This window comes from Bidens hawaiensis, unplaced genomic scaffold, assembly GCF_021521415.1.
Source record: "Bidens hawaiensis isolate Kalapana, Puna unplaced genomic scaffold, B.hawaiensis_p1.1 tig00028026_1, whole genome shotgun sequence".
NCBI lineage: Eukaryota > Viridiplantae > Streptophyta > Magnoliopsida > Asterales > Asteraceae > Bidens > Bidens hawaiensis.
In genome coordinates, this window is record NW_027494551.1 from 281,720 (window position 1) to 294,603 (window position 12,884).

A 12,884-nucleotide genomic window follows, 5' to 3' on the forward strand; every position below is an offset into this window, starting at 1 on the left:
GGTTCCATCACTAACATGACCGTCGGTGAGGGAAGCGGCTAGGTCTATAGCCTTACCGATGGTTAAGGGGTCATGACTCACCACAGCATCACGGGAAATGTTTGGTAACCCGCGAATGTATTTCTGAATGCTACGGTTCTCGAGGGTTACAAGGTGAGGTACGATACGGCTAAGTTCACGGAAACAGTTGGAATAGGTGGAGTTATCCCCATCGATTTGCTTGATCTCCCAAAACTGAGCTTCAAGCCTTTGCAGTTCATGTTCGGGGCAAAACTCTTTCTTCATTGCCTCTTTGAGGTCCTCCCAAGGCATTGGCTACAACCAAATCAGCTCCTTGGTCGGCCTTCAAGGCATTCCACCATGTGATATGTCGCATTTAATACCATAAAATAATGCATTCAATGCTATTTAATGTCATACATTTATTGTTATTAATATCATGTATTAATTGTTATTTAATATTAAAATATGTTTCCAAACATGTTCCTATAATCGAGTATAAATATACACAATGCATAAACAATCATAAAGAACCATTTCCTTGTTTATTCTTTTAGTTGAAATATACCAAGAAATTATAAGCATCTCACCCGTAAAGATTTATGTTGTAGCTTTTCTCATACTCGCAATTGTTGGTAAGCTATACATTACTTTATATTTATAAATCGTTAATGTTTTACTTCTGACCTTATAACATATAAATACTCACTTGCGATAAATTACTAATTATTTTTATTGCTCAATATATATATGGCTAACTAATCAGGGAGCGCAGTGACAATTAACAGTGTATGTTCAGAATCTTGGCATCTTTACCCATGTGTTATAGATACCTGCAGAATACAATGTTTAGATAGAAGAGGGCCAACAGTTGATTCATGGTGCTCTGGCAATAATGATTTATGTAATTGTGAGTGGTATTGTTAAGACTCGTGGATTTTAATAAAAAATAATTGTTAGTGTCTTTAATTAAAGAATTTGACGTTAGATATGATACTATTCTCGTAACCATATTAAGAACAAACTATGCTTAAGAAGAGGATATGAATGGTTTTAGAAACAGTGATTTCTAAAAATTTAGTTGATAAAAAAAATTAAGTTATTGTTTGAGTGAGAGTTAAAATCAAATCTTACGTATTTTCTAATGCGATTTAAAATTAAATACTCTTTAAAATAAATTTTAAACTACTTTGATGGGGTAATTTAGAAGGTTTTCCTCAAGGTAATCTTGGGTGTTTAGGTAGGTTTAATTTTTATAAACCATGTTTAGCATAGCAGTGCGCATTTCATCTCATCACTACCAAACATTCACCAATGTACCACTTGGGTTATACCATCATGCTAGCTCTGAAACCCCATCACTGATTATTCGCTATGCATATTCTTAAAACCCAAAATTTTGTCTACACACATAACATTTTTCTTAACAGTACTATTTTCTAAACACCACTACTACCAATTTTCTCCATTGTTACCAATAAATTTGAGACCTTCGGTCACATTTTTTGTTAACAATTTCTCTTGTTTTTATTTCAACGTTCTTTATATGATGTTATCGGTAAAAACATATGCATACAATGTTACACCCCAACCTAAGGCGGAAGTACCGGGACGTGAGCTGATTGCTCACAACTCTCAAGGTATTATCATGCAATAATTAAAATGACAATATTTATTTATTTAATTTGAATATTAACCAAAATCCAAAAAAAGCAAGTACATCATTTATAAATAAAATAAACAAGGATATAAATAGTCCAAATTTAATATAAGTCTTGATAATCTTTCTCTAGCATATCAATCCCTAAGTTCTTCAATAAATCTTGGTAAATCAGTTCAAATGGTAACCTGCATATGCGTACAAAATAATAATAATTTTGGTCAACACGTGGTTGAGTGAGTAAAACACCAGTTAATTGAGATACAATATAATATTTAAGGGGAAACGCAAATTGGTCCTGTGAGATAACAATTAAGCCATAGCATGTTCACGATTCAAAGAAATAATAAAGAAATGGCTAAACCATTTCCATGCGAATGGGGTATTGGTTACCAAAAATGGGTTGTCGGTGAAACCATTGTCATGCGATTGGACGCCGGCCACTACGACGGTTGTATGATCATTGTTCACGATTCAAAGAAATAACAAAGAAATGGCTAAACCATTGCCATGCGAATCGGGCATTGGTTACCAAAAATGGGTTGTCGGTGAAACCATTGTCATGCGATTGGACGCCGGCCACTACGACGGTTGTATGATCATACTATTATGATGGACCTCTCCGAATGGGATAAAAATAAAGCAAGTAAACAAATAGCAAGTTAGGAAAAAACTGATATACACACAAGGATAACAGTTGCTAATGTGGAGAATAATAATAATAATAATAACAATAATAATAATAATAATAATAGTAATAAGAAAGTACTGTAAATACACATATGTCCCTAAAACATTGAAAACAAGTAAAAAAATGGAGCGAGTTCTCACCTTATCGAATGAGCAATAAGATATTGATTGATATAAATGATAACGGTAGATTAAGCTATGACGAGATAGCCTGTTATGATGCTATATGAGGGTTTAAATACGAGAACAGTGGCCGAGCTAGACGAAATCAAGAACACGATCAAACAGCGAATAAGAATGCAATTAAGTGTAGGGGTTATGACGGCGAGGGTTAAAGAATTATAACTGTATGCTTAATTTAATTATAGTGCACGTTAACTTGTATATTACGAACAAGTTAGTGTCAGCTAGTATATTAGGCAAAATGAATCCGTTCTGATCGATATAACATAATTGTGATTGTCGGTAGGCCGCATTAGGCAAGTATAACATATATTTTGATTCAATTACCATGTTTTCGACGAGAATTGAGGCCCAAGCTAACGAATTGGGTGTCCGGGTTCGCTAATCGGGTCTTGGGTTTGGGTTGAATAATGGGTAAACGGGTTGAGTGATTATAGTATATAGAAATTTCACTTTTGTCCCTGGAGTATGAAGAGGGAAACATAATTGAATAACAGTTTAGTTTAGGGTTAAATTTGTAATATTTAGAAAGATATGTGTATGTGTGTGTATATATATATATATATATATATATATATATATATATATATATTAACTAAATAAATAAACAATAATGCAATAATATTATAATATATAAATAACTCGAAATTTTATTAATAAAATTTCCCGAACATAAAAACAAATCGGGTAAAGGATAAGAATATATTTTTGGAAAACCCGAGGTGTTACAGTATCCCTTACTTTTGAGAATTTCATCCCAAAATTAAATAATACTATAACAAAACCATTAAATTTGAGGAAAATAGAAATTTTAAATATAGTTTAAAAGTTATCAAAATACAGAACTTCGAATAGTTGAAGCAACGTTGCAAATGTAAATCCGGTAAGGGCACTTATATATAGGATGTACCAGCGGTGTATCCACCATGTCCTTATCATCTTTACATTTGTACCGTTGTCCCATTTACTTTCAATTCCATATTATGACACACAATTATTCGGATTATGATTTCCATGCGAGGACTTTAGTAACTACGTGTCGACCCGTAATTACTTAAATCATCGGATGGTCCACATAACGCGTTCTATTGTGTGGGTTACAAAACATTTGAAAGACATGATTTTGAGAAAACAAAAATATTAAGGAATTTTTATTAAAAGACTAGAAAATCACCATTGTATAAAACATTACAAAAGTTGCAGTGGATTTAAATAAAATAAAGAAATTTCTAAGACATCTTTTAACATAAAATTATAAGTTTTTTAAAAAGGGATAACTCATTAATAGTTGAGGCTAATAAAATGGGTCGTGATGAATGAGGGTAAGGAAATAAGATAAAGAATCATGCTTTAATAAACAATCTACTTAAATAAAGAAACTTTATTCATGAGGTAAAACATGCAAATGATAAGGTTCAAATTGAAATAATCCAAGGCCATAAAGAGACGTTAAAATACATAACCGGGTAAAAGATGAAAATAACTTAAGATAGAATGAGAAAATCGACAAAAGTCTTCGGAGTCCTTTAGTAGCTTAGTTGATGTGACTTGAATCACCATGAGTAGTTGAATTCATAGTTGAGGTTAGGGGTGTAAACAAGCCCAGCGGCTCGCAAGCTACTCAAACTCGACTCGGTTAAAAGCTCGAACAAGCTGAGCCTAATCGAGCTCGAGCCCGAGCTTGAGTGTGAGTCATGGCTCGTTTAATTATCGAGCCCGAGCTCGAGCTTTTCAGATAAAGCTCCTTTGAGCTCGCGACCCTTATCGAGCCCGGCAAAATTATATTATCTTATTATTTATTTATTATGCTTTAGCCCATGTTAAGATATGTACTCACTCCAGCCCAAAGCCCAACATATTTTAAAGTGTTACGCTTTAATCTTTACTCCTTAAGCCTTTAACCCTAATTTCTTACCAACTGCCGCTGCTGGGCAATTCAGATCAGTTTAAGGGTTCATCGCCACCACTCATCAATTCATTATCCCTCATCTCTGTACGCTGGCTCATGACAAGTAAAAGGTAAGTGGAAAATCAATTTAGTGTAATATAGTTACTAATTGATTGGTCTCATTGTGAACTTTAATATTTAACACCTCAATTAGTTGTTTTATAATAAACAAATCGTGTGAGGCTTCATGGGCATATGATATGAGCATATATTATCAACAATTAAATTCTTTAAATAACTAGAATAAGAGATGTCTGGAATCTCTAACATGCTTTATGATATAATATATTAATATTGAGTATGGCTAAAAACATGTTCAACTTTAGTTTAATAAATAAATATTCAATATATGGTTTGTTTCCAACTGATGTTGCTTCAGTGCACGTTTAACTCATTTTAAGTATTTTACTTGCAGTAATAATGTCTATATGTTTCCCTGTTAGGTCATTTTTAATGAATAAAAATGGTTGAAAAAATCCAGTTAGCCAAATGTAAAGCTCAACGTCAAATATGGGTCAACAAGGAGGTGAACATAGTCACGTCAACCACATGAGGACATTGACGTTGACATTGAAGAAAATGATGATGAAACAAACGATCAAAATATGAATGAAGTAGGAAGTGTGGAAGAGGAAAATACTCAAAATGTGAATGAAGATGGCGACAAAGATGATGTGGAGCTAAATAGTAAACGAAAAAAGACCTCTATTGTGTGGAGTAACTTTAAATAAGTCACTCTAAAAGATGGAACAGAAAGGTTCAATGCCTTCACCGCGATAAACTTTTGGCTGTACAAATAAGCAAGTCGACAACAACTTATAAACGACACAGGAATAGTTGCACTAAACGCAAAGAATACTTGACAACTCAACGATTGCTAAATTTTCAACCAGCCGATGTAGACAGTGGATTTAAGTCACCTCCATTGATCAGACCCGATGCAAAGTATGATGCCAACAAGATGAGGGAATCAATGGCTCATTGGGTAATGGCAACTGAGCAACCGTTTAATATCATGGAAGATGGCATGTTTGTATATATGATGAAGACAACAAATCCTATGTTTGAGAAGATAAGTAGAGCAACATTAAAGTTAGATTGCTTTACGGTGTATGAAAATGAGAAGAAAAATTGAAAGCCGTCATAAATAATGCTTCAAATATTAGTTTGACAACTGATTGTTGGAAGTCGTCTCATCAAAGAGTTAAGTATATGGTAATCACCGGGAATTTCATTGATCAAAACTGGAGGTAACATGTATTTTATTTGTTTATTCATGTTTAATTTTTCTAATATTTTATTTTAATAAATTTCAAATTTGTATTTGTCTAACACGTATTGCAAAAAACGTGTGCTGAGTTTTGTTCATGTTCCTCCTCCTTGTATCGGGCTTGATATTGCCGATGGCATTTATAAATGTCTAAAGGAGCGGAAATTTGAGCGAAAAATCCTCTCTATCTCAGTCGATAATGCCTCGTATAATGATAGGGCCGTGAGTTCATTGAAAGACAACTTTTCTAGGGTGAAGAAACTTCCTTGTGGTGGAAGACTATTTCATGTCCGGTGTTGTGCACACACACATAACTTGCTGGTCAAAGATGGCCTTTCGAACATTGAGAATGTATTTGAAAATGTTCGTGAAGCTGTAAAATATATTAATCATTCAGAGGCAAGGCGGCGATCATTTTCTAAAGTTGCACATCAACTTCAAGTACGTGATAGAAAGTTGTTGATTGATGTTTCAACAAGATGGAATTCAACATACGACATGTTGTCTTTGGCTAAAAAGTTTAAAGTTGTTTTTCCAAGGTATATGTTTCTTTCTTGTGCATCAATTAAGATTAAAAAAAATCATCTTCTAATAACATTTAATTGTTTTTTAGATATGCGGAGTATGAACCACATTTCAAACGTTTGCCAACGGATCAACACTGGGAAAATGTGGAAAGTGTTTGTGAAGTTCCGAAGGTTTTTAAGAGGTGTACAAATGTCGTATCTGGAAGTGATTATCCAACATCAAATTGTATCTTATAGAAGTGTACAAGATCAAAGAAACGTTAGACAAAGGTGTATCATCTGAAAATAAGTTTATTCGTGATATGATCGCAAATATGAAGATTAAGTTTGACAAGTATTGGGGGGGATGCCACCTATTGATGGACATAGCTGTGGTTTTAGATCCTAGATTAAAAAAGTAGACCATTGAATTCTGCTACCCACAAACATACTCACCAGACGCAGCTAAAAACAATATTCAAGATGTCTTAAATGCACTTGAACTTATGTACGATGAATATTTGGAGATGCATGATGCGTCAATCAAGGAAAGTGCAAGCTATACAAGTGGATCTTCTAGAGGGAGCACTAGTTCAAGAGCTAATGAAGACTCGGCTGGATCAGGATGGGATGCGTCTGGAGAATATCTTAAAGAATCGGATGTGGTTACCCCAGATAAATCTGAACTACATATGTATTTTGAAGAAGGTGTACTTAAAGGCCATGGAGGAATGAATTTCAATGTCTTATATTGGTGGAACGTTCACAAGCTCAAATATCGTGTTTTGCCAAATATGGCAATAGATATACTTGCGATTCCGATTTCAACAGTTGCATCTGAATCAACATTTAGCGCCGGCGGAAGAGTTATTGATCCATATCGATCTACATTGGAGCCTAACACAGTAGAAATGTTAATTTGTGGAGGGGATTGGATTAGACAGATTTATGGATTAAAGAAGAAACTCAAGGTCCACTAATTTTTTTCCAAAGATTATTGTGAATTTATATTTCATTGTTTAAAAATATTAAGTTTGTTTTTGCAGAAGGATGAGATGTCTTCTGAGGTTTTATTACCTGGCGGGGATCAAAGCTAAAGTGAAGGTACACAACTTTATCAAGATTTAATCACTTTGATTAAAAGTATTTGCATCACCTTGACTTTACTCATGTCATTGATGTTTCAGGTCTAAGTAACTTTTGTAGAAATTGGCTTATGTTGCTAACTTTTGTGGAAATTGGCTTATGTTAGAAGACGAGATATTTTGGCTATGATATTTTTTTTATGGTTAAATTATTATATTCTCGTCTTGAGACTTCGTCTGTTTTAAGCATACTTTTGTCCATTTTTATATGCACTATGGACTACGTACTTCGTACCTATGGTGAACATTTTGTATTACTTATGTATGGTTTATAATTCACCAATTTGTATCAGCATGATAGTTTTGTATATAGAAGCCTATATGAAATTTGTGAACTTTTCTAAAGAGGTAAACTGTCAACACAAATGGGCAGTTGGACCGAGCCTTTTCTCATTTTACAGCTCATCAAAATCGAGCTCGAGTTGAGCTTTGTCTCGAGCTAGGCTTGCTTCATACTAACTCGGGCTAATTTGAGCCGAGCTCGAGCTTTAAGATTTTATTGCGAGCCGAGCTCGAGCCTAACAAAGATAAACTCGACCGAGCTCGAGCTTCAGTAATATAAGCCGAGCCGAGCTTTTAAATTGCAAAGCTCGGGCTTGGCTTGGCTCGTTTACACCCCTAGTTGAGGAAGATTGACTTGGAATAGCTTGAATGGTTTGAACTTGCATAGCAGCGGCTTGAGTAGAGTATGCTCGATATACTTGAGCTTCCGGGTGCGGAGTTCGATAGAGTTGGGTTAGGTAAGGTTGACCTTGATTGATGGGAGGAGGTTTAAGGACATGGGGTTGATGGGTTTGAACTTGGTGAGCATGGTAAAGTAGTAGGGTGTAGTCATAGTTTGAGCTTGTTGAACATGGATAAGTTGAGGGAACGTATTTTGTAGATGATTTGGGTCTCCACAATGGTAGCAAGAACGGGTATTAGGAACACCGGGTTGAGCATGGGGGGCGACTTGTGCATTAGGCGGGACACGAAAAGTGTTAGCATGGTGGCCATAACGAATGCATTAGGTGCATAGTCGGCAAGGGGATTGAGCTGAATGATGATGGTTACACTTGGCACATAGAGGATGAAGTCCGAAGTATGCCTCTTGTTCGGGGCATTTTGGTTTTGGTTGGGCGAAGGTGGGTTATTGGGTTGGTTAACGGCATAGTTGTGATGGTTGGCTTTATGCTTGTTGTTGTGGTTGTTGTTGTGGCAATTGTTGTTGTTTGAAGCAGGTTTGGGTTTGGCTTTAGCATCAGAGGATGAGTCGGTTTCGGTCTTGTCGGGAGTAGGCTTGGAATCCATTCGGTACAAGGTTCCATCACTAACATGACCGTCGGTGAGGGAAGCGGCTAGGTCTATAGCCTCACCGATGGTTAAGGGGTCATGACTCACCACAGCATCACGGGAAATGTTTGGTAACCCGCGAATGTATTTCTGAATACCACGGTTCTCGGGGGTTACAAGGTGAGGTACGATACGGCTAAGTTCACGGAAACGGTTGTAATAGGTGGAGTTATCCCCACCGATTTGCTTGAGCTCCCAAAACTTAGCTTCAAGCCTTTGTTGTTCATGTTCAGGGCAAAACTCTTTCTTTATAGCCTCTTTGAGGTCTTCCCAAGGCATGACTACAACCAAATCAGCTCCTTGGTCGGCCTTCAAGGCATACCACCACGTGATAGCTTGGTTCTCGAAAATGCTCGAGGCGAACTTTGTCCGTTTGGCATTCGGACATTCACAATGGATGAACACATTCTCCATCTTCTCAAACCACTGAAGCAGTTTGGTGGCATTTTCCTCACCATGAAATGAAGTAGGTTTGGTACACAAAAAGTTACGAAAGTCATAATTGTTTGGTGCCGCCGAAGTAGCAGATCCATCGGAGTTGAGGCTCTGGATTTGGGTTATGATTGTGGGTATAGCAGAAGCAAACTCTTTGGTGATTCTAGCAGCCAGACAGCGATCGTGAGAACCAGATGACCGTTGATGACGATGGCGGTTTCTTAGTGAAGACATTCTATGAGGAATAAAGGTAAAAGATTGTAAGATAAGGGGTACATTGCGCAAGTACTTATGAGTTAATGTGTCAAAATGATTAATGCGTGATAACTAGATGAGGTCATTTAACAGTTAAATTTTATTTTATTAATTTAACTTAACAAACAATTAACGAAAAAAAGTTTGTGTGGTGGTCTCCCATAAGCTTTCCATGGCAGTTTGAATGACCCAACGAACTAACGAATAAAAAACAACAAAGTTGGACAGCCAATGAGCGTTACATGGCATTTTAACTGTACCAACTAGTGATGTGTTGTAAAACACACTTACTTTTCGTATCGTTTTATCATGTTTTAAGTGCTTAATAGTATAATAAATATGAGTTATGGATTGTTTTTGCATGATCATACAAAGATTGATGATTAATTGTAGTTTATGAGTTTTAAGGAAGAAAAGTGTCATGTTTGAAGACTCTAGGGGACTTTTTGATCAATTTTGAAGACTACAACTCAAGGCCCGAACCAAGCCCACAAGATCCAAACCTTTTATGCATAATATATTAAGTTAATTAAATAAAATAAGAACCCTAACATCCATCAATCCCGAAATCAGCAGCCAGCTAGGAAAAAAATAACCCTAAAAGCCCCCATTCAAGAGGAAAAATTCGTTTTTTGCAATTCTTGAGCTAAGGGAAGAAGAAGTAAGCTAAGGAAGACTCGGGACATCAGCTAGGGTTGTTTGGGTTGTTTCTCGACGTTAATCTCAGCCCCAAACAAGAGTATAACATCCATAAACTTTGTGATCTTGTTAGTGTTTATAACTCTTGTGATTTCGATCTTTAAAGTTAAATTGTTTGACAATTGAGTTAGGGTTTGAGTTGTTATTGATAATCATTGATTGTTGAATGATTTTAATTATGCTTATGGTGATTAATATGATGTTTACATTGAGTTATAGCTGCTTTCCAAAAGTTATGAGTAGCTAATCCTCTTAGTTTTACCTAGGTTTGATGAATATTGTTAGGTTTTAGTAAGTAATATGGATTGTTGATCTTCATGACTTGATTTGTTAATGAAAAGTTTGGTTTAACATTGAATTAGGTTGTTTTTAGTGGCTGTGTTTTTATTGATTATACTCATATACCTCTTGCTTTGATTGATTGGATCGGTTTTGGTTGATTTTACCTTGTTTGAACTCTTTACTTTGTGTTTAGAGATTGTTTGCGGGGTGTACAACCGTAGGGTTTAAATGGGTGTATTATTTGATTAGATTCAGCGGCTGAACACCTTCTTAGAGACCGAGAGGTGATAGGAAGTAATGTCGTCTCATAGCTTTTACTTATTAGGATTAGGATCGCGCGAGAGCGGGTTCGGTTCTTGTCGGGTTTGGGCTTTTGAGCGATTAGTTGGTCTAGTTTACGTTAAACTAAATTGTTCATCTATCCTTGGTTGCATAGTATTCGTCTCCATTAGGGTAGTATGTAGGTGAGACCAAGAGGAGAGTCGGCATTAGAACACTTTAACAACTCGTTTCCCGGTTTGTTTTTAAAATCAACTAAGTGTAAGTTATAGTTTGTTGGTGAGACCGAGAGGTGATCTAGATTTCTTGAGTGAACCTTAGTTGTGCCATCCTTAGGAACCGGTGTCGTGAGATTCTTCAATCCATTAGCTTATTATACCTTCAATATGATTCTTACCTAGGTAGACATTTTCTCCGGTTGTAGTTAAGCTTCAAAGTTTCGTTAAGTGTTTCGTCAAGTTTAGTTAAGTTAAGTTAAGTCTAGTTAATTAATTTAGTTAAAGTAAGTTAGGTTAAGTAGTTAATTAATAAAAATCACTTAAATATTCTTAGGTGAGTCTTGGTTAGGGTTTAGTGATTATAAACGTTTTCACGTGTCCTTGTGTTCGATACTCGGACTTCATTAGTGCTATACTATTAAGTGATCGGTACATTTGCCGGTTTTGTGTGGTTTCTTTAAGAGTCTTGTTTAATAAATTTAAAGCTTAGTTGTGAGTTATTTAGAAAGAGCATCATTATACACACATCAAGTTTTTGGCGCCGTTGATGGGACACGGTTTGAGGTGTATTGAGAACGACCCGAGTTGGATTTAACCATTGTATTTTCATATATTTATATTAAATTAGTTATTTTAATTAGTTTAGTTTTAGTTTAATTTATTTTTAGTATTTTATTCTATTTTTATCTGGTGCCCGTGATTCTTTTCTTTTGAGTGTTCTTTATAGGAAATATGTTCGGGCGACAGGTTGGAACGCCATGGTGCAAAGTGTGTGGCGGAGATTACTGGGTACATGATGCTTATGAGCGAAGGAGGATAGAAACCAAGGCACGGAAGGCTGACTTCGAATCACTTTGGGTAGAACCTCCATACCATTTCGGATATGATCTGATGGGGAACTTCTTAGGGTATACAGATTCTTTGGGAAATATATTAGAGCCCACCCCAAAATTGGAGGGCAATAATGGACGATGTACTGCATGCTATTGTAAATGACTCGGTATATGTTCCACCTCCGAGTCAAATGCTTATCGAACCCATAAGTGAGATTGAGGATTCAGGAGTAGGGAAAGAGATAGAGGAGGAGCATTTGTCCTCATTGGATGAAGAATGTGAGGATCCATCCGACCATGAATCAGGTAAGTACTCTTTTACTAGCTCAATTAAATATGATGATGAATATGAGATCTCTAACCCTTCAAGTGCTTCTAATTTTAATGATTATTTCGACCACTTGATGCATCACACTTGTCTTGTGAGAATTATATGATTCAGGATTTAGAAGGAGAACATCAGAAGTCTGAACTAATTAAAGAGGAGAATGTGGTTGTCTTGGATATTGAGGGTTGTCATGAAGAGCTTGTGGAGGGTACCTCTATGGAAGTAGATGATATGAAATTTGACCCGAGTGGTGACATTGAAGGAATAGAAAGATTAATTATCAGAGAGATACCACAGAAGAGGGCACATGTGTACTTGGATCAAACGAACTTGAAGGTGAGGATACGAGTTACGAAACAACATAAAAAGTTGACACACATCAAAGATGACATCCTCCTTCATTACACGACTCGTATAAAGTTTGGTCCGGGTAAGTATAAGTCTTGGTGGTCCGACCCGTTTTAGTTTATCAAAATTTCTTTAAATTTTTCTGGTGACTTTTTCCCAACTAACAGTAAACGAATAAAACGAAACGGGTCGAGTGGGAAACGAATAAAGGAGGAGCCACCTGATTAAAATTGAGATTTGGGTCAGGCTGAGGACTCGTTAAACTAAGCGGTCTCTGGAGGCAGCCCTAGCTTTAGAGTTTTGCTTATTTTATTATATTTTATTTTATTTTCTGTTTAGAATATCTCCTTACTAAAAGCCACTCGTACTCAATCTCCATTCGAGACAGCCGATTTTAGAAAGTATTATTTATTATATAAAAATAAAAAAAAATTAAAAAATGAAAAAAATTAAAAAATACAAAAACACAAAAA